This window comes from Dermochelys coriacea, chromosome 5 (assembly GCF_009764565.3).
Source record: "Dermochelys coriacea isolate rDerCor1 chromosome 5, rDerCor1.pri.v4, whole genome shotgun sequence".
Classification (NCBI taxonomy): Eukaryota; Metazoa; Chordata; order Testudines; family Dermochelyidae; genus Dermochelys; species Dermochelys coriacea.
Window position 1 is genome coordinate 69,435,488 of NC_050072.1, and position 23,661 is coordinate 69,459,148.

Below are 23,661 nucleotides of genomic sequence, written 5' to 3' on the forward strand. Positions count from 1 at the left end.
AATACAGACATCAGCATGAGACAACCAGATTTTTCTTTGAGAAGAGTTTATTACTGAAAATGTAATACAATTAAAATGACAGAATAATTGTTGGCTAGTATTATTTGGGCCCTCTAGCGTATCTATAGTTTAGAGTGTTTTAGCAGTTCTATTATGAATTTTTTTCCCCCAGGTTTAGTACCTGCAAAACTCTGCTCTGGCTTTTGGCTATATGAAATCAGAGGCTTCCGGCATTTTCTTTTCCTGAAATACTAAAATGTTTCTTTGGTGGTGGTTTAGTTGAAGGCAAATAAAGTTAATGCTTTCAAAAACTTTTTACAACCTTAGAACTTAAATATGTGACTTTGACTTTTAAAGTTAAACTTTGCAGGACATTGCATTGCTTTTCCATGATACAATTTCTACATCAAGTCCACAATTTCTAGCTGAGCTCAAGTGTGTCTTTTAGAAAGACATCTAAATTGATTTAAAGACTACATGATGTGGAATCCTCATATCCATTGTTAACTAATCCAATAATGAATTATCCTCACAGCCATTGGTCTTCAGGATTGTCAACCAAAAGCAGTCAAAGTTAGACCCCTCCAAAATTTTGAGATTGGCTTAAAAATAATGGTGTTTAAAAAAACTTGCAGGAGAGGTATTTGCCTTCTGGTTTTTGAGCCGTTTGAACAAACTTTAGATCACATTTTCAAGCTTTTCTTTGCAACCACAAGTGCTGGAGACATTTAAAAAAAAAAAAGAAGAAGAAAAAAAAAGAGCTAAGATGCAAATGTAATCACTTAACTCTAGGAGCCAAAGCTTTAAGAAAATTACAAGTAGTGTGAGTCTTGTGATAAAAACACAAGAGTTGGCAATACTGTATCTTGTTATATCTTTGGACTTGCCTACACAGTGTAGTAATACGCACTAGGGATGTGTGATTTTTAACACCCACTAAGGTGTCATCCATTAACTGGTCCTTGTTGACCTTACTGGTGTGCACTAAATGTTCCCTAGTGCATTTTACGTTAAAGCATGAGAACGAGGGAACAGTTAGTGCCTATGTTACTGAGCAGTAGAAATCAACACCCCCCTTGCACACAACCCCTATCCCACCATGTGGACAAGCCCATTCTCTGCTAAAGAGTACTCTACTATCTGAAAGCTTCTCTCCATGTAAGTATTTACAGAGAGCAATCAAGACAACTTAACCTTAGCTTTCATCAACTTAATTTCTCTAATCTCTTTCAGTCTCTTTGGGGTGACCTGTCATAGTTTTCATATGGAAATGTGATTTTCATATTGACAACTTCCCTTTAAATCAAAGCCTTTTTTCAAATTCATTGAGACAGGAAGGATACCCCTAAAATACTCAATCTTCCTATAAACAGTAGACATTACTATTACCAGAATAGTTAACTGAACGCTGATTACAGTAGTCAGACCTACATCAAAAATTGTGCTGTCTTTTTATTGTGTTCTTTCTCTCCAGGAACAGGCAGCTTCCAGCTCATTCTGGACAGAGTGATCTTGTATAAAGAGTACTATCTTATTAACCTAAAAGTCTAAAATACTACATCTAACTATAGTTATATATGGAGAATTTAAACAAATATCTATCCACAGAGTAGGGTTACACAAAATTCAAAGGCACACAGAACACAATCCTGCCTTCCTGGGAGGAGCACAATATGACAAATGATATAGCCTGGGTAACTTTAACATTAACTTGATGTATTCCCATTTTTTAATATTTTTCAGTATTTCCCTGTAAAAATAAAAAAGGATGAACTCAGTATGCACGTAAGTGAAGGATGGATATAGCAGGAGGCATATTTTGAGCTAATGTACACAAGTTGCCACAAATTCCTCAGACAATAACTCTCAATCCTTTTCTTTGTAAATACACTTAGTTATAGTAACTTCTAATGTTTAAAAAAAAACTGTGAAATAATCTCTGGCATACTCTAGGACAAATAATTGCATTTAGGTAATACTGACATTTTAATTAAATTTACCTTCTCTGTATGAAAGAATAGTAATCCTATTCAGTGATTTAAGTCACCACCACGGATTTGATTAAGTAAAGGCTTACAACTGAGATCATATAAATTCTTCACTTCAGTAGTTAAACACTAATTCAAGATATTTAAAAGAAACTGGGGACTTAGAATGCAGGCAATCTTTAGAACTGGTGTAACCATGTTTTATTCCACAAGGTCTAACTTTCTCCAATTTAAAGTTAGAAAAGAAATTAAATAGATTTATTTCCTACAAAACTCTGCTGATTAAGAGTTAAATTCAGGGACTCAGACTCCAGTAATGGGTTGGATGGAGGATATTTCCTCAGGGAGTGGGAAAAAGAATGCTACCCCCAGGTTGCAGAGCTGTTTTTTAGAGGTAGAGTGATCATATTTCCCAAAGGCAAAATAGGACCCCGCACGGGGGCTGGCCTGAGCCGCTTGCTCAAGCCCCCAGCGGGGGAATGACCTGAGCCCTCTCCCCACATGGGGAGCAGGCAGTGCTTAGGTGAGCAGCAACGCACATACTAGATAGGGTGACCATATTTCCCAAAGGTTGGGGCTAGCATCGCTGCTCACCTGAGCCCGCTTGCCATCTGTGTGAGGCTAGGGCAGACGTCACTGCTTGCTAGAGCTATGCCTGCCCCCCACCAGAGCTCTGTCTTTCCCCTATCCTTCCGCACAGGGCTGGCATCACTGCTCACCGCTCCGCATGTTCCTCTGCACCCTGCTTTTTCCAAAAAATTTCAGGACACTCTGGAGAGGGCTTACAAAGGGAGGGTCCCAGCCAAAATGAGACACATAGGGCCACTTTATGTAGAGGCTACTCCAGTCCAATTGCTGAAAGGCTCTCTGTAACCCTAACTTATTCCTACTACTTTGTGCGTACGTATTGGGAGGGGGAGGAGAATGGCAAATGGGGTTTGGATAGATTGGGGGACAATGGACTCATACAGCAGCAGCAGGTCTTCTTGGCCCTTCTCCTGTCTAATACATGCACTTAGTTGGACAGAGAGCCTCAGCAGCACTGAGCTCTACACAGAACAGAGGAGAAACACTTTCAGTGTCCCCCACAAAGGCATCCCATCTCCCTTCATATCTGTGCAGTGAAACTGCAATGACTCTGCTGCTATTGGGATGTGGATTCACCTCAACTAAATGGTTATATTAAATAATCTGACACATTATTGGTCATAGTAATAATTTTGGGAATAACAGGCCACGTGACAGTCCACTGAAATATTACTTACACTAGTCATGAATTTGGATGATAATCCTAATTAATGGTTCCCTTCAAAAATTTTCCACAAGCAGTGCAACGCCCATTTAGTCAATCAACAGCATGCACAAACATCAAACAAATCATTGCAATAATATTTTATATGTCAAAATATAAGTGAAGACAGGCCAAAAGCACTCTTTTTTCAAGCCCCATTATGTTTACTCACAGATAGCAATGTTGCTGGCTCTATTTTCTTCATGAGTTTTATTATTAATTATTATTATTATTATTTATTGTTTTACAATGTCCAACAAAGGGCACCACTTAATAAAGATAAAAAGACTCAATGTCCGATTTTCAGAAGTGCTGAAAACATCAACAGCTCCCAATGTTGCAGTTTCCACTGACTTAAACCAGAGATTTGCGTGATCAGCACTTCTGAAAAACGAGGCCTCTGAGGCCTACTGCAAGTTGCTTACAAGTGGGGCACCAAAAGGATAGGATCAACTCAGGGAAGGAAGGATAGTGGGTGTCATAAATAAGAATACACAATTTCTCAGTAAAGTCTTTTTGCTCTGGATGGAGAGACTCCCCAAAACTGGGATTAAATTCTAGTCTCAGTGAGGTCATTAACAAAATTGCCATTTAGTTCAATAAGGCCACGATGTTATCCCTTGTTTGCACAGTCACTCCATGGCCAATTCACATCTATAGTATGTCTACACAGAAACTAGTCTCCCATGGCTAGCCCATGCTAGCTGACTCGGGCTCATGGGGCTTGGGCTGTTTCATTGCTATGTAGACTTCCAGGTTTGGATTGGAGCCTGAGCGCTGGGACCCATCCCACAGGTGGCTAGCATGAGCCAGCTGCTGGTTCTCCTTTGTTGTGTAGATATATCTTTAGACATTACCATTACTCCACCATCCTATTCAACATGTATACAATCCCATCATCATTTTCTATGAATTGTCATATCCTGTTGTTCACAGGAAGCCTATCTAGTTCCCTGACCAGTGGAGAAGCTTAGACTTAATATTTATCATTGTGATTACTGTAAATACACAATCTACATTTCCTCACAGATCTTAAGGGATCCATTTAGCTAGTAGGAGTGACTAGCTCCAGGCTCTTCAAGCATCATTTATTCCAAGCTACTTCACCATTATTATCTTTGGGGAACTTCAGGTGAGTGAACAGTCTGTAAGGACTAGAAGATGGGACACATCAAACACACTATAGTTAGGGGAACAAGTATATATTTTAGGATTGATTTGAGCCTCACTACTAGTTCTCACAGACAGACCAGAAGGAATATGAGCTACAGGTAAGATATTTAAAATGCACCTAAATAACTTAGGAGCCTAAGTCTCAATGACCTTCAATGAGACTTAAGCGCCTAAATTCCTAAACCACTTTGAAAATGGGATTTAGGTTTCTAAGTGACACACTTTGGAAAATTTTGCCCTAGATCATCATCCTATAATGATTTATTACCAAGACAGCTCACAACAGTCAAGTTGTATCACTCCACCTACATGAGAAGGTATCCGAGGAAGGTCCTTGTACCAATTAGTGACCCTTATCCATAATATGTAGCACAAGCACAATTGGCCATTGGTCATTAGCCACCATGGGATCAAAGACCACAAAGGAAATGAGTGTGAAATGTTTGGTCTAATAACATCAAAGAGGTGGATTTTTCTGGAAAGTGAGTATGATCTGGTCAGCATTCCTTTTATCTTAGGTATGTCAGGGTGCCAATACTCCAGCTGCCACTAACCAGGAGTGGATGCAAATCTCATCTGTGACTCTCACTGGAAAGCCAATGCACACAATCATATTTACTAAGGCTGTCCTGGTTTACAAATAAGCCAACCATTAGGGACTGTTTTGGGCTTAGGAGAACCCAATAGTATACAAGATTTGAATTGCTCAGACATCAGTGGTGGGTCTATTGGCTTCATTAGTGCCTAGTTCAGCTGATAGTCTCTAAGGTGCCACAAGTACTCCTTTTCTTTTAGTGGAGCCTTGTGGTTTCTTGATAGTGGGTGATATACAAATGAAAAGGAAAGGCCATATCCCTCCTGATCTAACTAGTAAGGACTACATGGCAGTGGCCATTAGCTCTTAGTGAATTGTGTTAAATATATTTGCAGCAATTTTCAGCACGAATTAAATTAGAGTGTAGTGTATGCTCTCTTGTCATATGCTCATGGCATTCTCATTTGATTTCAAAAGAAGTATTTTGTAAAGCATAAGTGCCACAGTATTAAGTTCCATGTAAGTCACGAAAACTATAAATGTATGAATAATTGGTAATAGCATTGCTACACCTACTTTGCATTTATGTAGCATCTTTAATCCCGGATCAAAAAGCACTTTGAAGTGTAAAGATTCAAAAAATTCTACGAAGTGGATATTATTGCAATTTTACAGATGGGGAAACTGAGACACTGAATTACAGTGGATGATATATTCACAGTCACACAATAAAGACAGTAGGAAAGATGGGAATAGAATCCAAGGTTCCTGGCTCCCATTCCTCTACTCAAACAACCAAATATGCTGCAACACATTATAAAAATTTAGTAAAGAAAAGCTATATAGAATTTTCACAAAATTTTGTTCAGTGTTCCTTCTTTGTTTCAAGTTTTACAAACAGGAGAAAGAACCAAATAACTTTACAATGACCCACCGGGCAACAAGGGACACAAAACTCCAATGCACTAAGGAATTTTGTTTCTAGGCCTAAGTGGACCAGGGTATTGTAGATTTTTTGTTGCACAAGGTTGCAAAATATCTGGCAAAACATTTATTTATATTTGTACCTGAAATGTAGAAGAAAAAAATAATTGTCCATGAAAGATTTAGAAATATCATCTTGAATCTTTTAAATAATATAACCATGCTAGAATCTAGGAATTAATAGTTTAAACTGTACTTTGAAGATCTGCATCTGAAATCTTTGTGCAAAGCATGTATTCATTAATATACAATTAACTATAATACAAAAACAAACAAATTCCCATTCCACTGATTTACTAACCACTCCAGCAACAAGACACATGATCATTTCACTATTTACATATTTGCTCTTAGAGCACAGAACATTAAAAAACCTTTGTAAACAGTTGGACTTTTGATCCGTCAGGCATGAATCTTGAGAGCCCGAAACATGCCAGATTTTTAATCACTGTCAGAAACAGACTGCAGAAACAGAATATTCTATTAATTAAGTTTTGCATCTTAGAGCATGAGAATGAGTATAATTCTCCTCTGCCTTCTGACAATACCCTCTTACTAACTACTTTTAGGATGACTGTTCCTGCAATTAATCCCTCTTTTCTCCAACACTTACTTCCAAAGCTCAAAACTAACTACCAGCAGCAGTCAAAGTGAAGCAGAAGCTGAGTTCTGCATTTTTTCCCCCTAAGTATGAAACAACTCTCTCTTACTCTTTGGCTACTTCTACACTGCACACTACTGGTGGTGGCAAGTTGGACATGTGTTTACACTGTGATAGGCTGCATCTACAGTGTCATATACAGCTACATGCGTCATTGGAAGGCTCTGGTTGTGGGGAGACAGTGAGAAAGGGTCAGCAGCAGGTAAATACCAGAGCCTTTCCTTGCTGCCTTCTCCCTGTAGAGCTTTTCCTGTTTCCAGAGTCTTTCGCTGCAGGGGAGAAAGCTCTGGCTGCTCCCCACTGCAGGAGTCTTTCAGAGTACTACTGGAGCCTTTCCCCACCTGTGGTAGGGAAAGACTCCAGCAGAGCGAGGCAGCAGGACATTATACTGCTAAAAATCACAGTGTAGATGGGGAGACACTGCTTGGTTGAGTAGAGAACCCAGGGGGGTACACACCCATGGGATTCAGGAGTGTCTACTCACCTAACCAGAGCCTCACCATCTACACCGCTATATATACTTGCGCTTGGAAGGTGTGTTGTGTGTTTACTCTAAACACCACCAAACGGAATGTGCAGTGTAAACATACCCTTTGTCTTGAAACAGAAAGAATGGTACAAATAGAAGAATTAAAAATATGAAAGTAAAAAGAAAAAGAGAAAGATAGAAAAGAAGGAAATAGAAGTTAATTCAATTCCATTTACACACACACACACACACACACACCCACCCCCTTTCGGCCCCTGAACTAGATGGCTGATGCAGGCACGGTGTGTGTGGTGGCTCTGCTGGAGAAAATTGTTGCAGGTGCATCAGATATCAAGGCCACAACAATATTGACTGTTACCTCGATTAACTCCTCTCTACAAATTCTGACAGGACAGGTGAACGAAGCAGAAAGGAAAATATCCTCAGTGGAAGATCAGGTACAAGGGCTCTCTACCCAGGTGAAGAGAAGCCTAAGAGACTTACCTTCTCCTAAATCTAAAGAGGCAGACTTCGAGGAAAGGGCTCACTGCAATAATTTGAGAATTACAGGAATACTGGAAGAAGCAGAGAAAGGCAAACCACAAGAATATGTTCCCTGGCTTCTTACAGAAGTGCTCCATCTGCCGGATGATTTTAAATATGATTTAGAAACACACAAAGGTCCCGGGCTCCTAAAATGACCTGACAAAACAAAGCCTCATGCACAGATTGTCAAATTTCTCAGATTTACTGCAAAAGGAAAAATAATGCAGCTAGCTCATGAAGAGAGAGAACTGTTTGGGGGGATATCACAAAATACTATAATGATTTCTCAAGATTTAGCAAAAGATGTGACTGAGTAGAGATAAGCCTTAGAAGAGCAAGGGAACTTGCCAAGCAGCAAGGGCTCCAATATTTTAAGAAGTTTGCAGCACAGTTCTACGTCAAGGTTGGGGGATGAAGTGTATCTGTTCCAAAAGCAATCAGAAGCAGAAATATTTTTCAATCGCCAGCAATGCATTAAGCATCTATTCTAGTTTATGCCAAGTTTACTTCCCAAACGGTATGTCTACCCTACTTGCACATCCAAACTTATCCAGTGACTGGGACTAACTAACTTATTTGGACTCTCTCTTCTGCGCCAAGCGTTTATTTTATTAACTTTTGGGACATAAATATCACATCTCATAAAATGGCTAAAAGTGAAGTCCCTCAGAAGGGTTGTTAAGGGGAACACCTCATTCTAAACTAATCTCATGGGAGAGAACTGACTGTGAAAATGATTTATTTAATTGTGTATTAACAATACTTAGTGCCTTTGTGCCTGTATTTGTGTTGGGAAGTCAATGAAATATTTGACAACATCCCTAACTGGATAGATCAACATGAAGTATTTGTTTGTGATTATACAAGATCTATGTGTTATCTCAGCACAGAAGTATATCAAAGAGATCACAGCAGCAGTTCAGCTGCCTGTTGCTCTGTAGAAACCTGAGAGCTGTGATTCCATCTTTTAAAATTTCGTCTCAGTGAGAGACCTTGCTGTGTCACCACAAATAGCTACTGGTGGGTCCTTAAAGCCTGGTGACGTGACATTTGATGTGCTGGAAGGATGAGAAGTAGCTTTCCTCCTCGTATGATGCACAAGAGCCGAGTAATGGAACTGTACCCCATATGGGCTAACGGAGCAGGAGAGAATAGGGGTTGCTGAACTACATGGACTAGTGATTTCTGCCATCCTTATCAGCTCCTACTTCCTCTCTATTTCACTGCTTATCCCTTTCTCCACCTCCCCTGCCTTAGTCTCCCTCCATGCCTCCCTGGCTCCTCTTATTCCATCTTCTATTTCCCCAATTTTTCCCCCTCTTGCTTCATCTCCTCTCCCACTAAAGCCTCCTGTCAGGGCCAGCTCTAGGCACCAGCAAACCAAGTATGTGAGTGGGGCAGCACTTTTCAAGGGGCGGCACTTTGGCCCCCCCCTTTTTTTTGGCACTTGGGGCAGCAAAAAACCTAGAGCCGGCCCTGCCTCCTGTCAACTTCTTCAGCTCCTTTCCCCAAACTAACATTTTCTATAAGCTCAGACCCTGAGTCCATGGACACGGAGTATGAAAATTGTATGGAAGAGTCACTGGCTGAATTGGACTGAGAGTTGTGCTATTTGGTGCATAAATTTACAATTTGTAAAGCAGATGAATTTCTCCCATCAGTTATATGTTCATTTAATATGGAGAATGGAAATAGAATGTTTGGTTGTAAAACAAAGGGAGGGGAGCATGTGGCCCTGGGAAAATAATCCTCACAACATACATCATCTCTCACAGTGCTCCAAGCTGCACTACCAGTTCTTTGGTGTTTGGTTTGGCAAACTGAAAAGATTACAATTAGGGGATAACACACGGGCATATACTTGACATTCGAGGTGAAGAAATATCACATTTGTGAACTGTATACTTCCTTTCTATTTCCTTACAATGTGCTTATTTCTTTGCTGTCTGGAAAATATAGGATGCCTGTTTTTAAATAAAAAGAAAAGCAGTACTTGTGGCACCTTAGAGACTAACAAATTTATTAGAGCATAAGCTTTCGTGAGCTACAGCTGAGCTGTAGCTCACGAAAGCTTATGCTCTAATAAATTTGTTAGTCTCTAAGGTGCCACAAGTACTGCTTTTCTTTTTGCGAATACAGACTAACACGGCTGCTACTCTGAAACTTGTTTTTAAATAGTGGGTATTGATGAAGCTCCTGGCCTTGAACTCTCTCTAGAACTGATGATTGGTTTAATTTAGTTTACAGCATTACATGTTGGACAATTGCTGCTTTTTCATTATGATTTACCTTTTAAGTGGAGTTACCACTCAGGAGAGAATGGGAAAATACGACACACCAAAGAGAGCCCAGTCATGTTTGGTAATAGGTCAAGTTGTTATGTATGTTATGTGTCCTGATGTTTTTACTTTAACCTGTCTTTTTGGGCTCTTCCTTCCCCCTCTCCAGAGCCCTTATTACACTCACTCTTCCGCACCCGCTTTCACCTCTCTCTCTCTCTCTAACACCAGCACTCAAAAAAATTACAACCTACATGAATGTAATCTGCATCAAGCTCCTGCAGGCGGCTGCAAATAACGCTGATGTATCAACCCAATCCTCCTGCACCTACCCTATTCCCTGGAGGTTGGCAAGTGGCAATCATCTGACAAGACAATCCAAAAACTGTGGAACAAACATGTGCAGCATTTTAGCCATAGATTCTTCCTCCGGCCTCTCCCCTTCTCTGTGGGGAGTGTTAAAAGAAAAAAGTGTACTTTATTTATTAGTTATAGAAAGCAACAGTAGATGTAGTGCTTTTTGCAGGAGATACACTTGACTGCAGATGAGGTTGCTAAATTAGAATATGACTCAGTAGAAGGAGCAGTGTCTTGCTGCTTCTCATCCAAATACAGCGGAGCAGCCATGCTCTTCCAAAAAGTGCTGGCAGTAACAATGTCAAAGTCAACTTCAGATGATCATGGGGGCAGATTTTTAACTCAAAGTCATAGTAAATTAATCTGAAATAATAATTGCCGTATGGGCTTAATCTAGATGATTCCAAAATCTTTCATATACTATTTACTAAATTATATGGAGAACCCCACACCTCCTGTTATGATTTCTGGTAATTTTAATTAAGGGCTTGATCCTTTTGTCATAAGGGTTATAAACTAACCAAAAATAGAATGGCCTGGAATTGCACATTAAAGTCCTGGGACTATATGATATCTGACAGCTCATCCAAATGAGTAGGAACTATTCATGCTTTTCCCCAGTACGAGTCCTACTCCCATATAGATTACCTTTGATCTCCAAGGACTTGGTTAATTCTGTAATTGATTCTTCCATTGATACCAATTGCTGTCTCCGATTATGCCCTTATAAAACTCTTCAAATATCAAAGGAATCGGGTAAGAAATGGCCATGTAGATGGACATTTATTACTTCACTTTTATTATATCCCAATTTCAAAGTTCTTATTGAAAAAGAAATTGGTCTGTTCCTGGAGATAAATGAACCTTCAACAGCTTCTAGTAGGCTATTGTGGGAGATGCTCAAGGCCTATTGAGAGGTGGAATTATTAGTTTTGCATCTGCCTAGAAGAAGGAACATGGAGAAAATATGATGGCCCTTGAGAAAAAAGTAAATGAGCTTTATTTTTCTTTTGCCACAATCCCATCTCCAGATAGGTTATGATCCTTGATCAATTGTAGATATAAATTCAACAAGCTACACTTGGCACACATTGCATTCACCCTATTTCAATTGAGGCAGGATTTCTGGGTATCAGATGAAAAAGCAGGCAAGCTGTTAGCATGCCACATCAGAGAGAAGGCATCTGCATGTAGAATCACAACCACCCATGACAAATATGGTAAATTATATTTATCACAAAGATATTAATAAAGAGTTCTTTAATTTCTATAAAGATCTGTACAAATTAGACACAAACCCCTCCACAAGAGTTTTGGATCAATTTTTCAAAATATTACTGCAACCCAGTATTGAAACCTGGACACCCCCCTAACATAAGATGAGTTAATTGGGTAATTAAGAATATAAAAGTAGGGAAAGCCCCTTGGCCCGATGGCTTCTCAGTTAAATTCCATAGACACTTCCTTGAACTTCTGTCTGACAAGATGCTTGAAATATTTAAATTAGTCACTTATAGAGGATACCCTTCTGCCTATGATGAGAGAAGCCTTAATATCAGTTATTCCTAAACAAGGAAGAGATGCCACTATAGTCCAATTATAAGTCAATTTCACTTATTAACAGTGATGTCAACATATTGCCAAGAGTCCTGGCAAGGAGACTGGAGGGTGGTGAAGCACTGGAATGTGTTACCTAGAGAGGTGGTAGAATCTCCTTCCTTTGAGGTTTTTAAGGTCAGGGTTGACAAAGCCCTGGCTGGGATGGTTTAGTTTGGTCCTGCTTTGAGCAGGGGGTTGGACTAGATGTCTTCCTGAGGTCCCTTCCAACCCTGATATTCTATGATTCTATGAAAAGGTTTTGGGCTCTATCATACATCCAAATCAAGTCAGGTTTGTCAGAGGCTGCCACGGTTCTGTTAATCTTCGCCAACTTATTGCAGGGATCGGCAACCTTTGGCACGTGCCCACGAGGGTAAGGCCCCTGGCGGGCCAGGCTGGTTTGTTTACCTGCCACATCTGCAGGTTCAGCCAATCACAGCTTCCACTGGCCGCGGTTCACCACTCCAGGCCAACAGGAAGCGGTGCGGGCCAAGGGATGTGTTGGCTGCCACTTCCCGCAGCCCCCATTGTCTGGAATAGCGAATCGCGGCCAGCGGGAGCTGCGATTGGTCGAACCTGCGGATGCTGCAGGTAAACTGGCGGGCTGCGTGCCAAAGGTTGCCGATGCCTGACTTATTTATATTATAGCAATAAAATATGACGATCCCAAACCATATGCCATTTTAGTCTTAAATACAGAAAAGTCTTTTGATAAAGTGGGCTACAGGTATGTTTTATACCCTACAAAAAATTGGATTTGGAGCTGTATTTAGTTTCTGGATCCAAGTGTTATGATCTCATCTCACCTTCCACAACATAACCAACAATGAGATTTCGGCTACTTTCAGCCTCTTCAGGAAAATTGTTTCCATTACTGTTTGATTTGGCTCTTAAGCCCTGGCAATAGCCATATAGGCTCTTCCAACATGGTTCCATGGTAAATAAATTGATGTTACATGCAAGTCAGAAATCACAATTCCAGCCCTCTTATCACTAATTCAAAAACTTCTATCAATATCTGGATACAAAATAAAATGAGGGGTGGGGGGAGCAGAACTATTGGAAATCTCCCAGTTGGCATGTAGTAGGGCACTCTTTCAGTGGAATTTTCATAGGCAAACTGATGCAATTATGAACCTATCTATAAAAATTCCAAGAAATATCAATAAACTAGTGATAATAAATTTAGATCCTGTATTCTCTCAAACAGTTAGTGACACAAATAGGTGGCATCCTCTCTTCCTGAGCCTATGGGAAAGTATTATCACAATAAAAATAAATATTCTGCTTAGGCTCCTCTACATTCTAAGTGGCCTATCTGCATATATTTCTTTGTCTTATTTAAGAAAATTTAATAGCACTATCAGAGCCTTCCTGTGGGACTCTGGTCAACGTTCACAACTATCATTTAATAAAACTCCAACTCCCTAGAGGTAAAGGGGAAGAGGGTTGTGTTCAGAGGCCTACAAAATTACTCATATGCTTTTATGATCTCTCAGATGTCAGATTGGTTCCAGCATGCTAACACTGTTATAATCATGTGGATGGAAACTGAACGTGTATTAATGCATCCAATTCCCCCCCAACCTATTCTGCCCCCAGGGGTTCCTTGGCTCCTCTTCTTGTCCGATGAAGAAAAAGTAAGCTGCATTCTGTGGTGGCTGCACAAAGGATTTGGGCTATCCAAGCAGAGATGCAGAACTTTAATCCTTGCCAGTGTGCAAAAGCACCTATTTGGGGCAACCCAGACTTGCAAATTGAGAACAAACCCATGATTTGGAAGAACTGCCTGAGCAGGGGCATTATACACATTTCTCCATTAATCAGTGATGAGGGCTTTGTCTCTTTTCTAACACTAAAGCATCATTATGGCCTGCCATCCTCAGTGGAGTGGCAGTACTTACAACTAAGGGAACCGGTGAAAGTAAAGCACTGGTTTGTGTACTCACTTAATTCCTCGGGCCTCAGAGCATGTTTACATTAGCAGCACTTCCATTCCCTATGAGAGCAATGCTCCAGGGCAGGTATCCCACACTGAAGCTGTCTCCATTTTGATGATAGGTCGGGGGGGGGGGGGGGGAAGGAGGCGGGAAGGGAAGAGAGCTGTCCATCTCTCATGCAGGTGGTTTCATTTTTGCAGAGAAACTTCTAAGAAGGTTCAAACAATGCCAGATCTCCATTCCACCTAACTCCTCTTCACTGCCCTCCACATCTTCTCCTTCCCTATTCATGTATATATTCTCCCATTTTATTACTATTATACCCCCTCCCTAACATGTTGTGTCTACATAGTATTGTCTGGTCTTGCAGCCTTGACAAGTGCAAAATTGCCTCATTTACATATTTCTACTGGAGATTCCATGAAGTGTGCAGTATTTGGAAACATATACAACCTGTATGTCATTGACCTTTTTTACTTTTCATTGTTTCTTTAAGAAAATCAATAAAGTCAGGCACAGAAACAATGTGCAAGGGCACGTCTACAAAGGTACACTTAGGAAAGTTAAGACAAATTAACTGAAGGCGTGCATTTATAGAGAATTAGTTAAGAACACTGCAAACCCAAGTTTCAGAGTAGCAGCCATGTTAGTCTGTAATCGTAAAGAGAAAAGGAGTACTTGTGGCACCTTAGAGACTAACAAATTTATTTGAGCATAAGCTTTCATGAGCTACAGCTCGCTTCATCGGATGCATTCAGCTGTAGCTCACGAAAGCTTATGCTCAAATAAATTTGTTAGTCTCTAAGGTGCCACAAGTACTCCTTTTCTTTTTGTAAACCCAAGTGTGGATGCTCTCATTCAGAAGCAAAGTGCCTTAGTTTGCTTTAGCTTAATACCCTGTAGGAACTAAAGCCACTTTGCTTCTGAATGAGAGCATCCATACAGGGGCTTAATGCACTCTAAATTCACATTAATTCAGCTTAACTTTCCTGAGTGTCTCCTTGTAGGCATTCCCTAAGACAGTGGTCTCCAGACTTTTTTCATCATGCACCCCTATCAGTAAAAATTTTTTGAGAACGCACTCCCAATATATGTATATTTATTTATGTATAAATTATATACATGTACTACTGTACTAATATATTATGTAAATTACAAAACAGACAAAAATAGAAATTAAAGAACGATGAGATAAAGATGAAATAATATTTTTAAAAAATATTTTATTTATTAACAGTACAAAAAACCTTTTTGCTCTCACAAAAAAAAATTATTAATATTTTTAATAAGAGCAATGTGATTGAATACGCTTTATTATTTTTGAAAATCTTAGTTTAACACTTTATGATACAGCGGGCGGTCTGGGTGGGGTGTGGGGTCTGGGAGGGAGTTAGGGTGTGGGAGGGTGCTCAGGGCTGGGGCAGGCAGGAGGTGCAGAGCACTTACCTGGGGCAGCTCCTGTTTGGTGCAAGGGGTTGTGCAGGTGGCTCTCCGCAATGCAGCACCACCCCCATGGCCACCATTCTGGAAGCTGCTCCCTCCCCCCCCAGCAGGCAGGGCCACCCAGAATGCAGGGGCTTTAGGGGTTCCAAAAGCCCCTTTTGGAATGCGGCCCTGCAAGCACAGGCCGGGGGACTCAGGAGGAGCAGGTGCAAACGCGTAGCCAGTGACCAGAGAGAAACACCGCTTCTCTCCGGCCGGCTTTGAAAGGGAAAGTGCCACTTCTTTCCGGCCGCTGGCTGCGCAGCTGCTCCTCCACAGGCCAGAGGACTCAGGGCCACCCCCCCGCTCTCTCTTTTTTTTCCTCCCCCCTCCGGCGGTGCTCCTCCTGCCGCGCCGCCCTTTTGCTCCGGCAGCGCTTCTCCTGTTGCGCCCCCCAATTGATCATCTTGCGCACCCCACTTTGGAGACCACTGCCCTAAGAGAGCAAAATCAAGCCCTGTCACTTTAAAGCATTTCTTTAGCATTTCTAAAGAACTGCCATTAAAAACTTGAGGTCACCAAGAAGATATGAATGGAATCTCACATTCTAAAATGCTGGGTTTTTAAAATATTAGACTTTATTAAAGAGGGAGGTAAATGGCTTCTTTTTACATTCAGTGATTAACTTCAGTTATACTACTCACATCTGTGGCTGTCATTAAATAGTAATCATCCCTGGTTTTTAAAAAAAAATAATGAAAGATGATTGAGTAGGTCAGGAAGAGATTGTTTTCCCACGGAGTACTTTAATGATCCTGATGTCTACAAGTTTTATTTTAAAACATTTTTAAAGTCAAATCCTGCAACATGTTGTATACTCTTAACTCCCGCTATTACAATGAGAAGTATGCTCAACACCGTGTATGATCAGTAAGGCTAAGATTTAGTCATTGGTAATTTTAGTAAAGGTCAGGGACGGGTCATGGGCAATAAATAAAAATTCATGGCTCATGACCTGTCCATGACTTGTACTATATACCCCTGACTAAATCTTGAGTGTCGTGGGGGGGTTCTGGAAGAGCAGCTGCTGCTCAGGAGGGGGGGCTTTGGAGCGCCCATTAGTGCTCCAGGGGAGCCCCCTCTGGGGCACCCGCCGGAGCTCAGTGGAGTGGGTGGTCCCTGTTGAGGGGAAAAGGAGGGGCCTGGGACGTCCACTGTTGAGGATGGGCCAGTGGCTGGCCTTGGGGCCACCCTAGCTGCTCCAGTAGCCCTGAGGTCAGTCGCACCAGCCGGCTGCAGAAGTCATGGAGGTCCCCGAAAGTCACGGAACCTGTGATTTCCTTGACCTCCGTGACAGACTTGTACCCTTAACGATCAGACCCCAGCAAGCACAGTAGAGACTATATTTTAAGAGTTTATGTAATGAGAGAATCTATCATCGTTTATCTATCTCAAAGTGTTTTATATATTCAGTGTTTTGTATAATCACTCGGGAAAAATAGTATGACTACTGATGAGATGTGTTGAATAAGGCAATAATGTTATGCATACATCCTTTTCACAAAAACAGACTCTGCAGTGCAGTGACAAAATGAAGGACATTTGTATTCAAATTGCTGCTCCATGACAGCAGGTTGAAAATATTAACCAAAAAAACCCCAACTCATATTTTTCAAATTTCTGTGTATGTGCATTTAAAAGTTGAGCTGCATGTATAGTTGCCCAAAACAGTTACGGGATTATGAGCTGAAAATGGAAAATTGCTGCTATATTCTATGTTGCTCTTTTCATATTAATTACTAAAGTGTCATGTATAATTCACCACTTGTGGTTTTGGAAACTAATCATATACCTAAGAGGTTCATTCAGTCCTAATAGAGCCCTGAAACCCCTTCATTACATACAGCCATCCCTTGTGGCCAACTCTGCAACACCTCCCTACTTACCTCCCATCTCCTCTCATACAACCAGCCATTCACTCACTCACTCACTCACACCAGTGGCATGCAGCACCTTCTTTGTGCCAAGTGGTGCAGGACATTTCTTGGCAACATAGCATAGTTGCAGCTATCATCAGAATATGGCTAGGCAGATATTATGACAACTTTATTTTGTAAAAGGTTTCTTAGATGAAGTATCACCTGATACATTGGTGATGAGAAAAATAAGACATGCCCAATTAGGATTAAAGCAAAAGGAATACTTTAAACCAAATCATGCACTCAACTTCACCCATACAAGACATTAGGGGAAGTGTTCATAAAATGATAAGCTATTAGGCTACAATATGAATACAAGGAAGTAGGCTTCAATATGAATACAAATCTATCTTGGCTTTATTAAATGTATTAGACAGAAGATTAACCTCTAAAGGTTGAAACTCACTGACACCAACTCTAAAGAGAGTATATCTGCTAGAAATGTATCTATTAAAGACGTGAGAAGCAGCCAGCACAGAATCACGGAGGGAAAATGCAGACTTGATTGGGGGGAGGGGGGGGGACGACAAAGCAGCACATGTTGGCAATGAGACAGGCAGCTGACCAAACGTCTTTGGCTTACTGTGAAAAACCAAATTAAACAGGAAAACCATATTAAAATCCTTGATTTCACTAAAAACAGCTGGGACCCTCTATCTTTCTATCCAAACTGGTGTAAACCCATTAAAATGGAATGTCAGGTCATTCCCTATTCCCAGCACAACTATTTCAGCTACTGCGGTACACAAGACACTGTTACGGACTGGGTAGTGGGTAGTCTTATCTAATGGTCAAAGTGGTTGCCTGGCCTCGTGATTGGAGCAGAGGTGACCAGGCCCAGTGGCAAGAGACCAAATCAGGAGCTGACATATTAAGTCCAGGGAGTGAGATGGAGCCAAGAGCCAGAAATCAGGAGCCAAGGGTCAGAGCCAGAGTATCAACTGGAGCAGAAACAGGAACCAGCAGCAGGAGCCCAGAATAAGGAGCAAGGGTCAGGAGCAATCTGCCTCCATCAACCCCCAAAACCTGCTACACTCCCCAAAACACAGAACACATAGTTGCAGAGGATGGATTCTCTGAGAAAATCTGACAGTTGAAAAGGACATCTCACGAAGAAGAATGTTTTTGGCTCACAGTATGGAGAAGCCTGTCAGGCTCCAAGTGAACATGTAGCAGCCAAATCAAGCAGAAATGCCAGGACTCAAGAAAATCAAATAGCTACCAAAGCAGACATGAGATCTCAGAGTTTAAGGCCATGAGAGATGACCTGATGACCAGACTTCTCGCAATAAAGAAGGAAGGTGCTGACTTAGAAGATACAGTCACAGTGTTGGAGACCTAAGAAAAGCAAGTGAGAGAGAAAAAGTGCTGCATGGCTGTGATGGAGCAAAGAGACAGAAATGTTGCTTAAATTGGAGAATATAGAAAAAAGACCAAGAAGCAGCAGTATCAGAATTATGGAATTGGCTGAAAACGCTGAAGGAGGACACCCAATATAGTATGTAAAAACTTTAACTACACAGTTATTACATCTGAACTCTCTGGAAAAGGGGAGAGAGCACAGAGGGTGCTGCTCCCCTTACTTGGGTCTCATAATACTAATAAAACCAGAGATCTAATTGTGAAATTTCATGATTATCAGCAAAAAAAATGTAGTTATGAAAAAAGCCAGAGCTTTGAGAGCTCATATTCAAAAGCCGCAAGCTGCAAAATTTCCATGACCTCTTTAATAGTTGTGTTCTGTACTTTAAAACGTAGAGGAAATAAAAGAACAATACGAAGGGAGTCGGGGGAAGGGGAGATTTCAAGGTTGGAGAAGATTAGAGAAGATAGTGAGAAGATGGGAAGGAGTCTTTACGGGTCCTGTGTAAACCCTCCCCATAACTCAAATGATCAGATTGCAATATATCCCTAAACGTGAGGGTCAAGGTCCTATAGGTGGAGAATGTACCTCCTTTGGATTGCAAGAGAAGCAATCCAAGTGCTTACGGAGAGAGTACAGGGATGAGGGCTCAGCAACGCATAGTCATTTTGGGACTGTTTTACATGTTATGTTGGTATTTCATTTGTCAATTTAGAGTGAAGGGAATGCAAGGGGGGGAGGGAACTGGGGATGCCGGGCAGAATTAATACAAGAAGCAAATATGGAAGTTTACAAACAGAAACTAAGCCATATTCAGGCACACAATAGTGAATGCAACGTAATTAAAAACAAGAGAGTCACTGGCAACACCAAAAAGAAAAGGAGTACTTGTGGCACCTTAGAGACTAACAAATTTATTAGAGCATAAGCTTTCGTGAGCTACAGCTCACTTCATCGGATGCATTTGGATTTGCAAATGCATCCGATGAAGTGAGCTGTAGCTCACGAAAGCTTATGCTCTAATAAATTTGTTAGTCTCTAAGGTGCCACAAGTACTCCTTTTCTTTTTGCGAATACAGACTAACACGGCTGCTACTCTGAAACCTGTCACTGGCAACACCAGGGTTCATTTCATCAAACAGCTGAAGAACCACAATAATTTCAGGTTTTTCAATAAGCTGAACAGTTATTTTAAAAGGAAGAGGCATTGAGAGTAACATCTTTGAATATCAAAGGGGTAAATAATGTTGTTAAAAGGAAAAAAGCCCTGGTAGAACTTAAAACCGACTCTCAAATTATTCTACTTCAAGAAACTCATTTTCAGGAGGAGCAATTTATTAGACATGAAAGGTAACTGGTTTCAACAGACATTTTGTCTAAAGAAAACAAAAGAGGAGTAGGAATAATATTTGCTAAACATGTACTTTTCAGATTAAAGATCAATTTAAGGATAAGGAAGGATGATTTATACTGTTGAAGGGCACAATTGCTAGGTTATTAATAACAGTGGGCTCAGTGTATGCTCCCAACCAAAAGCAAAAAAAAATTTTTTTAAAAGGACTTATTTAAAACACTGCAACGCTATGGGGAGGTGGAAAATCTATTTGGAGGAGACTTCAATTCCACACCGACTCCTTACTGGGACAGATCTGGTAAAAAAAGACATGGGGGACAGGGAAGCAGGTACAGCATTGACTTCTCTGTACCAACAACTCAATCTTTCAGACTTCTGGAGAAAACTGTACCCAGGGGAAAAAGACTGCATATATTATTCACATCCTCATCGGTTATATACTAGGAGAAACTTAATGTTAATCTCTAAGTCATTAATGAAGCAGACAAGGTCTGTGGAAATCGGCAACATTACATGGTCAGATCATGCACCAGTGGAAGCAATATTTGATATCTGGGTTGGTCCCAAAGATCACTGTATTGGAAAATGAACTGCTTGCTTCTCCAAGACAAAGATTGGGTTGCAGCAATTGACGAGTGAATTGTTCAATACTTACAAATAAATTATATGGACAATATAAAAAAAAGGGCTTCTCTGGGAGGCAGATAAAGTATATTTAGGGGTCAGTTGAAAAGCAGAGGTTCTCAATTGAAAAAAAGGAGCTCAAGAAAAAATAAAACTAGAACAGGAAATAAAAAGGTTACAAGACATTAATAAAAATCCAGGTTCAGAAAAAAAGTTACTAATACTAGAGGACAGTTGCATATGTTAATGGACAGACACCTCTGGAAAAGCCCGCAGGTACACAAAGCAGTTTAATGAAAAAGGAAATAAAAGTGATAGGCAATTGGCTCGAAAGCTTAAATTTGCAGGAACACATCAGAAAATAGCATTACATGCCAATAATGTAATAGTATTTTTATCTAAACCAACTATTTTCCCTAAAATTAGTTTCTAAAGAAATCCAGGACTTTGGGAAAGTGTCTGGATATAAAGTAAATTATGCCAAATCTGAAATGTTAGCTATAAATTTACTAGACTCTGAAAAGTCACTCCTCCAGAAAACACTTGGATACAAATGAGCAACAAATTCTATAAGATATCTCAGAATTCAAATCTCAAACAACCCTAGAAGAGCTCTATGATTTAAATGTCAAACCACTACTTCAGCAAATGAAAAAAGGTCTGGAGTGCTAGGGGAAGAATGCAAATTTTTGGTGGTGAAGAATAGCCACAGTAAAAATGAATATTTGACCAAGGATCTCTTTCTTATTTAAAAATCCTTCTGTGATCATCCCACCCTAGCAGGAATACAGAGGATGATGGTAGAATTTATATGGAACAAGACAAGTCCAAGAGAGATAGCAGATACTTTGTACAGACCCATTAAACAGAGTGGATTAGCGGTTCCAAATGTTCTATTGTACTAACGAGCCAGACAGCTCTAAACTGCAAGGGAGTGGGGGTGCTCTAACCTAGCCACAAGAAGATTGCAAAAGTGTAAACAACACTAGGCTACCACAGACTACTAAAAAAAATCATGCCCACTAGAAATTTACACACATCCTTTAGCAATGGGTTTGGATTTGGGATAGAACTAGAGATATCAGTTCTTTTCCCTCACAATGACACCCATTGCAGATAATCCAGATTTTAAGACAAATCAAGAACTAGAGAGCTTCAAAGATGGGAGAAATGTGGAATATACATGGTTGGCCAGCTATTCAATAAAGAAACTTTTTTAATTTATTTAGAGTTCAGAACTAACTTTAACTGGCCCACTGTCCCCTGGTACCAGCACTTTCAAGCCAGGCATTATGTTTCTCAACTTTCTAGAAACACTGTTTTATACAGAAAGCTAACTTTAATAGAAGTGTTAGTGTCTGGTCAATTAGGAAACAAAAAAAATTATAATGACAGGTTTCAGAGTAGCAGCAGTGTTAGTCTGTATCAGTAAAAAGAAAAGGAGTACTTGTGGCACCTTAGAGACTAAAAAATTTATTAGAGCATAAGATTTTGAGATGTAGCTCACGAAAGCTTATGCTCTAATAAATTTTTTAGTCTCTAAGGTGCCACAAGTACTCCTTTTCTTTTAAAAAAAAAACTTATAACTAGCTGATATAAAGCTTTGCAGACAAAAAGGTGTCCATATATGACACACCGGAAGAAGGCTGTGGCTATACAAATTAGCTCAGACTAATCGAGTTTGATCTGGAAAAGAGGACCAGCAACCTCAGTCTATAGCACTATAAAAGACAACTTCTTTAAGATATTATTTCAATGATACCTTACACCAGTCAGATTAAAAATATAGAGACAGGATAGGGACAAATGTTGGAGAAATCGTGATGAAAGAGGAGATTTTATTCATACATGGTGGACTTGCCCAATCATTAGAGTATTGGGATGCAATCCATAACCAAATCTCACACATTGTTGGATATTTATTACCAAATGATCCTTTGGTAATCTCCCTGTGGCTTCCTAGTGGAAACAGCAACACAAAAGGAAATTAATTGATCTCTTATCTGCTACTAGCTTCTTGGCTCTTGGTAGACTCTTACTGGGAAAAGAAAAATAACTCAACCATTGAGGAATGTTTAAAAAAATAATATGGGAGGTTGTAATTACGGAAAAATTAACACACCGATTACGTACCCAGCAAAACAGATAGCAAACAGATACATAATTATTTGGTCATCTTTTATTCAGTACTCAGACAAGTACATTCACCTGCAAAAAACGCCAGCACACCTGTCCCTTTTTTTAAAATTAACATTTGACAGGCATACCTGGTCTATGAAATATGTATACATAGAGATTTCACTCAGTTTAATAAAATCACTAGAAATAACATAGGGGTTGTAATGATGCTCCTTCTGTAATAGAGTAACACCCTATTAAACAAAAAGATCTGATTACTTTAATCCTGTATAATGTCTCTTTAAACAAAAGCTAACTCTTGTAATAATGGTTTTGTTTCTGATATTTACATAGCAAAGATGTGTAAACTTGAAGATTCCTAAAGAAATAGTTAAAAAAGAAATCCCCATAGCACATTACTGTGTATACAAGCGTGTAATCACCCAATCCTTCACTAAGTGTGCTTCCTCCACCCCAAAAGAGTGCAGAACAACTGACCAAATCCTTTTGGCATCACAGAGAACTGTCCAGCTGTTTTGTGGCACTATTTTTAAAATGACATTACAGCTATGAAACTGACAATGGTAACAATATTTTAAGTTACGATTGAGAGGAAACGGAAGACTCTGCTGGATTACCTACACCTATTTGTCTCATTACTGTGATTTATTTTAGGTCTAAGATGATAGGTATTTTACCTAAGACACAAGAACAAATACTTCTATCTTTGTGAAATGTAGTTAGTTTTTGTTTGTTTAATTTCATCATGTTTAGGAGCAGAAATAATTCAAAGAAACACATACATTCAATGTACTTCTCTTCCCCACAACATACAGGAATTATAGCTTTTGCAAAAGGACTATTTTTAAACCTAACATAAAACATAACTTAAGAAATATATCGTGTTAAGAGCAATGGATTGAGAATCAAGAAATCTGGATTCCAAATCTGTATCTGCTACTTCCTTGCTGTATATCCT

The 23,661-nt window shown here is 40.0% G+C and overlaps 1 protein-coding gene across 10 annotated transcripts in view; it reads right to left on the bottom strand.

The window, feature by feature from the left end:
- The window catches only part of FBXL17 (F-box and leucine rich repeat protein 17), a 478,686-nt gene that overhangs the window by 310,590 nt on the left and 144,435 nt on the right, over nucleotides 1–23,661 (bottom strand). The window lies entirely within an intron of this gene.